The 14,092-nt window shown below is 45.0% G+C and overlaps 1 protein-coding gene across 1 annotated transcript in view; it reads left to right on the top strand.

The window, feature by feature from the left end:
• The window catches only part of LOC310691179 (uncharacterized protein), a 29,588-nt gene that overhangs the window by 13,310 nt on the left and 2,186 nt on the right, over positions 1 to 14,092 (top strand). The gene's annotated exons all lie outside the window — the stretch shown is intronic.

Genomic DNA, 14,092 nt, shown 5'->3' with positions numbered 1-14,092 from the left:
TTCCCTTTAATCTGGATCTTTCCTTTCCCAAACAGCCATTCCCTAAAATCACAAGGCAAACTGCTTTTAAAAGTGATCAGCCTGTCAAACGCAATTTATATTCCTTAGAAGGGGTGGGTGGGTCTCCTATCAAATGGAGAGAGAAATAGATAGAGAAATATGTCTTCACAAGGAGAAGGTGTTTGCTTCGTCTTTAAAGCACCTCACAATTAATTAGTAATCATTTACCTTTGGCATCATATTTGGCACTGGCAGGTATATTGTGTTAAAGCACTGAGACAGTTTTCCAAGACGTCAGCAAATTCTGTTAATTTTTTCATTTTCATAAATAATAAAATAAGTAAATAGAGTAAATAAATGATCAATTTGTGAAATCTTCTGATCTAACTGAATACATTGCTTTCTTTTCCTAGAATCAAGCACCATGCCAGAGATAGTCCCTAAGAAGAAAGCCCCAGGGGTTGATTTCTGTGGGGTAGATAAATATTACTACATTGTCCGCTCAGACCTGGGCTGCTACATGAGGTCCACCAATTTCCACGAGGGCAGAGACCTCGAAGTGTTTAGCCTGCACAGTTCCTGCACAGGAGGAGAACACTACTTAGCCCATGAGGATGACCTATTCTACATCATCAAAGGAGACAACTATCGCCGTGTCAGCAACATGAATGCAGACTTAGGTTCTGTAGTATACAGCCTGCATCCCAAATGCCGCGGAGGGGACCATTACCTCTCAGCCTTTGGATCCTTCTATATCATTTTCCAGAAAAGAGGTGTTTACCGTCGGGTCAGTAATATGCATGAAGATACAGATGCAATTGAATACACACTTCACCCAACTTGCAAGGATGGTCTCTATTACTGGGGCATCAAGAATTACTATTACTTTGTAAAACCCCATGATGAATGGGGGGTCCAGTACTATAGATGCACCGACTTCCACGGAAATGTGGATGCTGAAACATACTCCTTCCATAGGGATGTTGTGAACATGCTCCCTGGAGGAATGGCTATTACCCAAGGCCCAGCTTATGGTAAGTGGGAAGCTATCAAGACCTTCTCCAATGACTCCAACACTCCCATTGTATGGAATAAGAAGATCACCAAGAAAGTGGGATACAACAAGCAGAAGATGAGCAGTGTGGAGCACAACTGGAAAGTTTCCATGACTGCCTCATATGAGTCAGGCGCACTCACTGAAGCCATTGCCAAGTACCAGTTCTCTCTCACTGCTGAGTATGGTGGGAATAGTGTCAACACAGAGCAGGAAGACTGGAATGAAGCCACTAAGATCGAAGAAACTATTAATTTGACCCTGCAGCCCAAGGAGAAGATATACATATGGCAATATCAGCTGGGTTTGGGCAAGGAAACGGTCTTGTTCTGCCGTGATATGAAATTTACGAGTGATTCTACTCCACCTACAGATATTCCTTTGCCACCTTCCAATAAGTGAAAAGAAAAGTGTTAGGCCAAAAGGCATCTTCAAAGGCTTCCTTTCTTTTATTACATTTAATTGATTACTATGGGCTAATATTTAGACAATCTAGAGCTCTTGTAATGGGGAGTTAGCTGAGTAGTATATAGACATGCATAAGCTAAACACGAAGTAGATTAATGATTACTATTATATACTCTCATATGGACATACACATCCTGCTAGGCTACAGTTAGAAATCCTAGTTTGTGCATGATGCAGGTGATCCAAGCTTAATGCCTTTTAGATAAGCTACTATTTCCCTGGTGCCTATGAATCCCTTTGCCAAATTTGTGCCTTCATCTTAATTTGTACCTGCTGAACTCTGGAATCTGTCCCAGTGTTATACAAATCAAATAAAATGAATAATTAATGGTTTAAAAATGTGTTCTGTGCGCTTTTCACACTTGTGTACAAAATGATTTTCAACATATATTTTCCAGAAGACACAAATACCTTCTTCCTTTTGCAGAAGCTCTTTCCAGAGGGTATTGAGGAAGTGGGGAGCTCTATGTACAATTTCATGCTGGTGTGCCATCAGAAACCTTCACTTTTTTACATCATAGTTTTAAGCTATCTCCAATTTTGATGGTTGGCTTAGTTCAGAGAAGGGTCCAGAGGCCTGATCCAGCACCACAAGCACATTTTTATTTCCACTTCCCAACCAAACCCACAATCCCACTAATTCGGTAGCAGCAAAACCAATCTAAAGATCAGACACAATGTTCAGGTGGTCAGAGAGGTTTATGCATGTCTCCTGTGTTCACAGGCATGAGAGTGTGAGGTGACCACAGCCACTTTGGGTCACTCACCAATGACATGCTGGTCCTGGAGAGCTTCCTAAGGGTGAATGTGCCCTTATAGCTAAAAAGCAATAGCCCTTTTAGCCCCGCCCCCTCCCTGTCCTAGAGGTGCTAGGAAGGAACATTCTCTTTACTCTGGTTGCCAATTGATTACTAGCCCCAATTCAAATGCTGGTTTCGACTTACGTGGTTCAGACTCTCAGTACCTCAAGGACCTCCCCTTCCCATATCAACCTACCTGAACTCTGCAGTGATCACTTGAAGCCCTTCTCTGTGCCCCCCCTCCAACGGAGGTCCCGATGGGAGCAGCAAGAGAGGAGGCCTTGCCAGTGGTAGCCCCTGGTTGTGTAGAGCTCTCCCTCATCAGGCTTGCCCGCCAGGGATGTCATTTGCTTTTGAATGCCAGGCACATACATTTTTCTCCTGGCTTCTGATTCTTTGAATCAATGCAATCTTTATCCATTCCTTTTATTTATTTATTTTAAGAAATAATATCCCACTTTCCACATCATAGGCCTCAGGTTGTCTTTAACAATAAAATGTACCATATACACAATTTAAAACATCACTTTAACTTCCAAAATCTAAAACCTCAAGAATTTAACATATCTCTCTCAGAAAAGAAAAACAACCACCAGCAGTGAGCGACAGTGCAACAGCACTTTCTCAAGCTCACATTGGGCCAGCCCTCAATTAAATATAGTGTGACCACCTCAAGGTACACCAGTTACACAAATTTCTACAATTTACCTCAGATTATCTAGTGGGGGACATGTATGAGGTAACAATGATTTAGAGTCTCAGGCAGGAGTTGCTCAAACAAACAAGAAAAGCTTTATTAAACAAAGGAAGTTTATGACACAAAGTGGGTCGGGAAACGAGTTCTTTCAGGTAGAAAGAATTTACCGTATTTACTTTAACTGTAAGATGTCTCAGGTTTAAACATAACACTTTAGGCACAACCCTTCTTAAATTTCAGTTACTAAACATCAGTTGGTTCACTTCAGGTAGATAAATATTCAGGTTTCCAGAAGAGATGGCAAAATGTTCAAATCAGTTTCTGTCACTTAGATAATACAGTGACCGCTCCCCACAACTGGGGGGGGAGGCGCCTTTTGCGTGGTCGCGCACAGCCCCCCATCCCAGTGCGTCTCCCAGTAGTAGGGGCTGGCTTCACCCTCCCCAAGCTGGATACCCGGAGGTCTCCGCCTACTTCAGCCAATCGTCCAGTCCCACCTGGGGGGCGTCGCCAGAGGATCAGCCAGGTGGGGGAGGGACGGCCCACAGAACAGAAGGTGAATCTTACCTGTGAATCAGTGTCAGTTGGCTCCAGAACTTCTCCCACCCTGCCCTCCCTCAGTTAAGCCTCCTTTTGCAGGTTAACCTCTTCTCTACAGGTACGCAGGCGCTGTTGAAGGACCGGAAAGGAATTTTCCTGCATTGGCAGGTTTTGCCTTTCTTTAGTCAAATGTCACAACTCTGGTGGTTTCAGGCCTTGGGCGGAATCCTTTAGTCTAGCTTCCTAAATGGGGGGCCGGTTTTTATTTCAGCAATAACAGTACAAGTTAAATGAAGTTCCTTTTAATAATCCAACAACCAGTCTACTAAAACAGACCATGTGTTCCAGCAACAGACCTTGAATCTAAAAATGACATTAATGCATACTCAAGGAGAATCTCTCTCTGCACAGCTGAAGCAAAATCCCAGGGGGTTCCAGGGGCTGCTTCTTTGTGGACCTGTAGTCTGACTACTTCTTTATAATTATTGAGTGCCAATGATATTCCATGTGTGATATTGAAGTGACATGGGGCCTTCCCCAGTGGCAGAGGAAGGGGGCGGGCCCCCCGGGTGCCATCTCTGAGGAGGTGTGACAAGAAGGCACACCTCAGGGGGCTCCCCTGCCACCCCGGGCGTGCACCGTCATTGTGCTGCTGCAGACGCGTGTGGAGGATCCTCTGCTCGCGGCTGCATCCTCCTCCACGGTCCGTACAGTGCTCGAGCAGTTCCATCGGCAAACCGACCAGTGGTGCATGTGCTGCGCCGCTCAAGCGTCATACAGTGTACCCTAACCCGCCAAAACTGCTGCTGCTGCGAGCGAAGGATCCCACTGACTACGCAGCAGCTGCGAGCAGAGGATCCTGCCACCATACATACGATGTGCACGCATTCATGGTACATAGCGGTGCACAGGTGGTATGTAGCCACACGTGTGCATGCGCCGATGGGCGGTTTGCCCTGCCCCCCTACCCTGGGTGCCTGTTCTTCTTCGTTCACCACTGGCTTCCCTAAGGCTTTAGGGATTGGTATCTCTGGTCCCTCCAGCAACCAGAACTCAGTCTCCTCTAAATGTCATGAAACACCTTGCAGGATGAGATCATGATGTGATCCAGAGGCAGAATCCCCATTCCTACCAGATTCTAAACTCATATGCAACATCTTGGGTTTGGAAGGGGCCCATGGGTATCTTTGAGAACGCAGATGGGACTGGAAGGGGCCTCTGGGTAGGGGAAAGATTCAGCAACAGAGAAGCTGGAGCTCCCTGGAACATTTCTTTTGTAAATAGTTTATAAAGTATAACTTATATTAGTTACATCCATCCCAACCTCCAGATCTCTTTCAGAACACAGTCCTAGACAAACTGAATGTTTCTTGAATAGCAAGGCATACGGCTGCATATAGTCACCAGGAGACAATGGCTATCTCAATGCTTTGTGATAATTTCTTTCATAAAGTGGTTTTGCATTGTGTGGAAATGTATGTTCTTTTCCTATCACTGACTCTGCTGTCAGGCTATTTTAATAGGACCTCTTGAGCTCTAGAGTTATGGTACCAGAAGAGGGAGAGAGGAATAGCCACTTCTTTAGTGTCACGCATTACAAACTTCTATTATGCCCCTCTTTTTATATTCCTGAATCAAAAACACCCAAATGGTGGAGTTTAGTGGCTGATCAGACCACCAGCCCTCCTTGTGCAGAGTGAGGAAGAGACCCAAGAACACAGGATGTATACCTCACTCTAAGGTTTTTATTTAAGCAATAACAGTACAAGTTAAATGAAGTTCCTTTTAATAATACAACAACCAATCTACTAAAACAAACCACATATTCCAGCAGCTGCGTTTGAATTTAAAAATGACATTCATGCGTATTCAATAACACTTTCCTCTGCCGAGCTGTAGCAAGATCCCAAGGTGTTCCAGGGACTCACCCAGTGCTCCTTTGGAGAATTGAAGACATGGTAGAGACTGTTGTAGCTTTAAGAAATATGATTTATACACATATTTAAACCTTCAGTCTCCATGGAGGGGGTGCAGATCTTACAGCATGGCAATCCCAAGCAGGGATGCTCATCTAGTCTTAACAATCTGCACCTCCTGGACACGTTGGTGTTAGAATGAACAAATCAGACGCCACAAGAAAATACGAGGAGGAATAAAGAATTGGGGAATCTCTTCTCTTCCCCCACAGCCCCCATGGATGTGTCCTTCCATCCTCTCCTAGCTCTGAAGCTCAGCAGTCTGGCACTATAGTACTATTGCTGTAGTTGCTGTACTGAGGTTGAGGGTAGGCAAGTAAGTTTATCTGTCCCTTCCAGTGCTGTATGGGAGAACGGGTGGTGTCGGTTCATGCACACAAGTTTATCTGCCCCTTCCAGTGCTGTATGGGTGAAAGGATGGTGTCAGTTTATGCACACAATGAGATAAGCAGCTTCAGATCTGAATTTTGCTCCCCTTTCCAAGATATTCTGAGCTGTTAGGCAGTCTCCTCCCATCACAGCTGAGATAGGAAATTAATTAGAACAGCAGTTACCAGAATGGCACTCATGAGTGCCTGGGTGCCCTCGTATGGTGCTCACAAAAGGCCTCAGTAAATATCCCCTTGAAATTCACTGGCGCAGCCTCTCCATTTAATGGGGCTTGAGTACTGAAGGCCCACTCTCTTGTATATCCTGAACAAGGGAGAGGTACAAAGAGCTTCTCTTTGCAAGCAAACCTTCTGAGAAGCATTCAGGAAGCAAAGGCCCTCTGAAATAAAACAGCTTTGATGACACCTCTGAAAGTCAGTAGGGTGAGTGTCTGCCTAACTTCTTGTAGCAGTTCCATAGAGTTGGGCCCACAAAACTGAAGGCACAACTCCTTGTTGACACAAGACACGATTGTGGTCCATAGAGAAGCATTAACCATGCTTCCCCCAGTGACCTCAGGGATACCTCAGGCTATCTCTGAGGTATTCTGGATGTAAAGTATTCAGGGATTTGTACACGAGTACAAGAACCTTGAGTATAACAACTCTGAACCAAGCCCGTGGCTGATTCAAAGTCGGTGGAGGTCTTTTAACAGTGATACCATGTGTTCATGGTGTTTGTGCTGGTCATCATGTTTCACGGCCTGAGACATTTTGGCATCTGAGGTGTGCCTCAGAATAGCAGCCCCCCCCCCCCATTTCCACCAGGGAAGAATGGGTGAAGGAAGATGTACATCAGGGACAAGGGAGGAAGAAATATTGACCCCTGTTGCCTTAGTACATCCTGCCGCCTGAGGCAGCCACCTCACCTTGCCTCATGGGTGGACCAGCTCTGTTCTCTTCTTTGTGTTCCTCTTTCAGGTGGGGAAGGATAGATTTCCTTATTGCATTGCCAGTAGATGAACACTTTGACTTTTTACGTATTTTAAAATTGCATTTGGTTGATATTTAAGGTGCTTTTCAATTACCGTATTTTTCGCTCTATAGGACACACCCGATCACAGGACGCACCTTGTTTTAGTGGGGGAGAACAAGGAAAAAAAATCTCCCCCTCTCTTCTCAGCACCCCTTCAGCGAAGCGGCAGGAGAAATGGAGCCCCTTCCATTTCTCCTCCCACTTGTCTGATGGGGCGCTGCGCAGCTCTCTCTCTGTGCTGAAGCCAGGAGAGTCTTGCTCTCCCAGCTTCACCAAAAGGAACCCGAAGCCTTTGGAGCGCAGCACAAGGTCCTGCTGCGCTCCAAAGGCTTCAGGTGCCTAGCCCTGAAGCCTGGAGAGCGAGAGGGGTCCGTGCGCACCGACCCCTCTTGCTCTCCAGGCTTCAGCGAAAGCAACACATAGCCTCCGGAGCACGAAGGAAGCGCTCCCTCTGCCCTTTGGAGGCTTCACGTTGCTATCGCTGAAACCAAGGAGCCTGTATTCGCTCCATATGAAGCTCACACATTTCCCCTTAATTTCTGAAGGGGGAAAAGTGTGTCTTATAGAGCGAAAAATACGGTACTATCTCCCGGGGCCAAAAAACATGTGATGCAAAATTAGAAAGCACATCAGGATTTGTACTTATTAAATAATAATGAGGTTAATGGAAATCAACATACATACATGGCCCCTGATTAACCTTTGTTGTTGTTGTTGTTTGCTGTTGTCTAGTCATTTAGTCGTGTCCGACTGTTCGTGAACCCATGGACCAGAGCACGCCAGGCACTCCTGTCTTCCACTGCCTCCGCAGTTTGGTCAAACCCATGCTGCTGGCTTTGAGAACACTATCCAACCATCTCATCCTCTGTCATCCCCTTCTCCTTTTGCCCTCAATCTTTCCCGACATCAGGGTCTTTTCCAGGGAGTCTTCTCTTCTCATGGCCAAAGTATTGGAGCCTCAGCTTCAGGATCTATCCTTCCAGTGACCACTCAGGGCTGATTTCCTTAAGAATAGAGAGGTTTGATCTTCTTGCAGTCCACAGGACTCTCAAGAATCTCCTCCAACACCATAATTCAAAAGCATCAATTCTTCGGCCATCAGCCTTCTTTATGGTCCAGCTGTCACTTCCATACATCACTACTGGGAAAACTATAGCTTTAACTATACGGACCTTTGTTGGCAAGGTGAGGTCTCTGCTTTTTAAGATGCTGTCTAGGTTTGTCATTGCTTTCCTCCCAAGAAGTAGGCGTCTTTTAATTTCGTGACTGCTGTCACCATCTGCAGTGATCATGGAGCCCAAGAAAGTAAAATCTCACACTGCCTCCATTTCTTCCCCTTCTATTTGCCAGGAGGTGATGGGACTAGTGGCCATGATCTTTGTTTTTTTGATGTTGAGCTTCAGACCATATTTTGTGCTCTCCTCTTTCACCCTCATTAAAAGGTTCTTTAATTCCTCCTCACTTTCTGCCATCAAGGTTGTGTCATCTGCATATCTGAGGTTGTTGATATTTCTTCCGGCAATCTTAATTCCGGCTTGGGATTCATCCAGCCCAGCCTTTCGCATGATGAATTCTGCATATAAGTTAAATAAACAGGGAGACAATATACAGCCTTGTCGTACGCCTTTCCCAATTTTGAATCAATCAGTTGTTCCATACCCAGTTCTAACTGTAGCTTCTTGTCCCACATAGAGATTTCTCAGGAGACAGATGAGGTGATCAGGCACTCCCATTTCTTTAAGAACTTGCCACAGTTTGCTGTGGTCAACACAGTCAGAGGCTTTTGCATAGTCAATAAAGCAGAAGTAAATGTCTTTCTGGAACTCTCTAGCTTTCTCCATAATCCAGCGCATGTTTGCAATTTGGTCTCTGGTTCCTCTGCCTCTTCTAAATCCAGCTTGCACTTCTGAGAGTTCTCGGTCCACATACTGCTTAAGCCTGCCTTGTAGAATTTTAAGTATAACCTTGCTAGCGTGTGAAAGGAGTGCAATTGTGCAGTAGTTGGAGCATTCTTTGGCCCTTCTTTGCGATTGCGATGTTGACTGATCTTCTCCAATCCTCTGGCCACTGCTGAGTTTTCCAAATTTGCTGGCATATTGAGTGTAGCACCTTAACAGACCATCTTTTAAAATTTTAAATAGTTCAGCTGGACTATTATCACTTCCACTGGCCTTGTTATTAGCAGTGCTTTCTAAGGCCCATTTGACTTCACTCTCCAGGATGTCTGGCTCAAGGTCAGCAACCACACTACCTGGGGTGTAAGAGACATCCATTTCTTTCTGGTATAATTCCTCTGTGCATTCTTGCCACCTCTTCTTGATGTCTTCTGCTTCTGTTAGGTCCTTACCACTTTTGTCCTTCATTATGGTAGTCTTTGTACGAAATGTTCCTTTCATATCTCCAATTTTCTTGAACAGATCTCTGGTTCTTCCCATTCTGTTGTTTTCCTATATTTCTTTGCATTGCTCGTTTAAGAAGGCCTTCTTGTCTCTTGTCAGGGGTTCAGGAGCAGAGGCAAGGGCAAGGGAGGAAACAGAGAGCGAGGGGGAGGAGGCAGAAGAAAAGATGAGTGATGACGACGACCCGAGATCTCCGAGTCTTTCCAGTGAATCAGAAGAAAGGAGCACCAGTGGCCAGGGCAAGTGGGGAGCCTAGGGGGACACCCCAGGAAGAAAGGGCCAGAGGGGGCTCAGAGGGGAGCAGTTGGAAATCGGGACCAGCGTCACCAACAGAGAGCAGGGGAGAGGAAGGGCGCCAGGTATCAAGCGCTGGCAGCTCACAACAGGAGGGAGGGCACGAGTCAGGAGTGGCCACACCTCCATCGGGGAGCGAAGAAACGGTCAGACGGAAAGTGGAAGGTTGGGCGCGCGCGCCAAGTTCAAATGCACAGGAAGGTGGCGCAGTAAGCAGCCCGGAAAGGGAGCCAGGTCCTAAAGCCCGGCGCAAGGAGACAGGAGGGTCAGGGGGGTCAGCGTCAGAAGAATCCCGGAAGGAAGAGACCCAGAGAAGAACAGTCAGGTGGAAAAGGTGGAGTAAGGCTAGGGTATTAAGTTGGTGTACAGGGGGCGGAGACTCAGACGGAGCTTCGCCGGTCTAACCCTTAAGATGTAGAGCTGCGTGCAGCAGCTTGAGAATGGAAACTGTAACTCAATAAAAGACTTTTACAAGTGACCGCTGGCTAGCGTGATCCTCTGTGAGCTAGGATCTGGAAGCAGCTCTGACATCTCTCCTTGCTATTTTTTGGAAATCTGCATTCAATTTCCTGTATCTTTCACTATCTCCCTCGCATTTTGCTTGCCTTCTCTCCCCCGCTATTTGTAAGGCCTCGTTGGACAGCCACTTTGCTTTCTTGCATTTCCTTTTCATTGGGATGGTTTTTGTTGCTGCCTCCTGTATAATGTTACGAGCCTCCATCCATAGTTCTTCAGGCACTCTGTCCAGCAAATCTAAATCCTTAAACCTGTTGCTCACTTCCACTGTGTATTCATAAGGGATTTGGTTTAGATTGTATCTTACCGGCCCAGTGGTTTTTCCTACTTTCTTCAGTTTAAGCTTGAATTTTGCTATAAGAAGCTGATGTTCTGAGTCACAGTCAGCTCCAGGTCTTGTTTTTGCTGACTGTATAGAGCTTCTCCATCTTTGGCTGCAGAGAATATAATCAATCTGATTTCAATGCTACCCATCTGGGGATGTCCATGTGTAGAGTCATCTCTTGTGTTGTTGGAAAAGAATGTTTGTGATGACTAGCTTGTTCTCTTGGCAGAACTCTATTAACCTTTGCCCTGCTTCGTTTTGAACTCCAAGGCCAAACTTGCCAGTTGTTCCTTTTATCTCTTGATTCCCTACTTTAGCATTCCAATCCCCTATAATGAGAAGAAAATCCTTATTTGGTGTCATTTCTATAACGTGTTGCAAGTCTTCATAGAATTGGTCAATTTCAGTTTCTTCAGCACCAGTAGTTGGTGCATAAACTTGGGTTACTGTGATGTTAAAAGGTCTGCTTTGGATTCGTATCGAGATCATTCTATCATTTTTTAGATTGCATCCCAGTACAGCTTTCGCCACTCTTTTGTTGACTATGAGGGCCACTCCATTTCTTTTATGGGATTCTTGCCCACAGTAGTAGATATGATAGTCATCCGAGCTGAATTCACCCATTCCCATCCATTTTAGTTCACTGATGCCCAGGATGTCAATATTTATTCTTGCCATCTCATTTTTGACCACATCCAACTTACCCAGGTTCATGGTTCTTACATTCCAGGTTCCTATGCAATATTTTTCTTTACAGCATTGGACTTTCCTTTCGCTTCCAGGCATATCCACAACTGAGTGATCTTTTGTCTTTGGCCCAGCCGCTTCATCAGCTCTGAATCTACTTGTACTTGTCCTCCGCTCTTCCTCAGTAGCATGTTGGACGCCTTCTGACCTGAGGGGCTCATCTTCCAGCATCATAACTTTTATATGCCTGTTGTCTTTGTCCATGGAGTTTTCTTGGCAGGGATACTGGAGTGGCTTGCCGGTTCCTCCTCCAGGTGGATCATGTTTTGTCAAAACTCTCTACTATGACCTGTCCATCTTGGGTGGCCCTGCACGGCATAGCTCATAGCTTCTCTGAGTTATTCAAGCCCCTTCACCATGACAAGGCAGTGATCCATGAAGGGGCTGATTAACCTTAGGAAACAAATTTTCCTTTGTGCCTCAGACAATGCTAACTTACAGAGTTGGGGCTCTTCTAGGACAATTAAAGCTTAGATCAAAACTACCATAATGGCCCGAATATAAGCCATACTTTTTTTCCAAATTCAGACTGTGAAAAGTGTGGCATATATTTGGAACTGAGCCCTGTATGCCTGCCTCCTGGCACTCCCGGCACTCCCGGCACTACCTCCCCATGCTGGAGCCAGCCACCCCCTCCCCCGTTCAGGGTGGTAGTGAAAAAACCACTCACAGCTCCAGAACTGAATTTATTGTTGGGCAACCTTCAGTGCAATTGTTTGGAATTACACAAAATCATCCATGTTATTTATCAACCAAACATTCAAGCTCAAGACACATGGCAGGTGAGAAGGGAAGTGGGAGGGTTGTCTTGTGGTTGTTGTCACTGTTCATTATCTGAAAAAAATCAATAAAGCATGTACTTTGGTTCCAATGTAAGTGGAGCAGTGTGTAGTTTCTCATTAACCCTTGGCCTCTTCTATCCTATATAAACAGCAACTGTTCACACATTTCCCACATTCTCCAGAAAGAGAAGCAGCTGCCACCTATTATAAAACTTTCTGTGTGAATACCGCGGAAACCGGTAAGTCTTGGAGGGCTACTGGGCAGGAGCAGAGAGAGACTACTTTAGAATTTGGGGCACAAGGGAAGGGTTGCTTCTTTGTTGACACGTAGTCTAACTTTATAATTATTGAGTGCCAATGATATTCTCTGTGTGATATAGATGTTATGTGGGGCTTTCCAAAGCCTTTAGGGATTGGTATCTCTGGTCCCTCCAGCAATCAGAATTCCTTTCTTTACTCACTCTCCACTAAATGTATTGAAACACCTTGCAGGGAGAGATCATGATGTGATCCAGAGGAAGAATCCCCATTCCTATCAGATTCTGAACTCATTTGCAACATCTTGGGTTTGGAAGTGGGGCGTGGGTATCTGGGAGAATGCTCTCCGTTTCAGTGGGTTGGCTCAAAGGAACCAGATGTGACTGGAAGGGGCTTCTGGGTAGAGCAACAGAGAAGCTTGAGCTTCCTTAAACATTCATTCTGTAAATAGTCTATAAAGTTTATCTTATATTACGAACATCCATCCTGACCTCCAGATCACTTTCAGAATGCAATCCTATACAAACTGAGTGTTGCGAAGTTCTCGAATAGAAATGAGTAGGGCTGCATAAAGTCACCAGCAGACACTGGCTAGCTCAATGCTTTGTGATCATGACTTTCATAAAGGAGTTTTTCACACTGTCTGACAGCTGAGTTAATTCCCCCCCTCCCCTCACTTCCTACTCCAAGTGCAAATGTTAGTTTATAAATGTGGTAACTCCTGAGGATCTGAATGTATAATATTCAGTGTTTGAGTTAAAAGTTGTCAATCAACTAGTGGGATCATGTGATCTAATTACTGTACCCCATGCTTATATATATCTGAACAGTGACGCTTTTGCTGCATGTGTGGAGGGTACATTTTATGGTTCAAAAAGATTTTTGATTATGTTTCCTTTTACGGCTTTGGTTTCTTGGGTAAGGGGGTTTAAGAATGTGCTGAGCTTTTTGACGGTGCTTTTTTTAAAAAAATAAACTATTTTCACCATTGGGAGATGAAATAAAGGACACTTAAAATAAAATAAATTAGGAGTTTTGCATTGTATGAAAAGTATGTTCTTTTGACTATCACTGACTGCTGTCAGGCTATTTTAATAGGACCTCTTGAGCTCAACAGTTATGGCAGAAGAAGTGGGAGAGAGAAATAGCCACTTCTTTAATGCCATGCACAATCTTCTATTATGCCCCTCTTTTTATATTCCTGAATCAAAAACACCCAAAAGGTGGAGTTGAGTGGCTGATCAGACCACCAGCCCTAGTTCAGAGTGAGAAAGAGACCCAAGAAAATGACATTCATGCACACACACTCTCTGCTGAGCTGGGGCAAGATCCCAGGGGGTTGCAAATATTCACCCAGGGGCTGTGCTCCCTTGGAGAATTGAATACATAGTAGGGACTGTTTTAGCTTTAAGAAATATGATTTATACACATATTTAAACCTTCAGTCCACATGGAGGGAGTACAGATCTTACAGCATGGCAATCCCAAGCAGGGATGATCATCTGGTATTAATCTCCTGAAGAACCATGAACAACATTGGTGTTAGAGGGAACAAATTAGATCCCACAAGAAAATCCGTGGGGGAATAAAGAACTGGGAAATCTCTTCTCTCCCCTCCTCCGCCAACCACAATAGATGTGCACTATCCTCTTCTCCTAGCTCTGAACCTCAACAGTCTGGCACTACAGTACTATTGTATTAACTACCAAGGTTGAGAGTAGGCAAGTAAGTTTATCTGCCCCTTCCAGGCTGAATGGGAGAAAGGATGGTGTTGGTTTATGCACACTATGAGAAAAAAACAGGTCCAGATCTGAATTTTGTTCCTCTTTCCA

Source organism: Podarcis liolepis (assembly GCF_965112155.1).
Source record: "Podarcis liolepis genome assembly, chromosome: 13".
NCBI lineage: Eukaryota > Metazoa > Chordata > Lepidosauria > Squamata > Lacertidae > Podarcis > Podarcis liolepis.
Note: the sequence above shows the minus strand (reverse complement) of the source record. Positions and strands in the feature narration are given on the sequence as shown.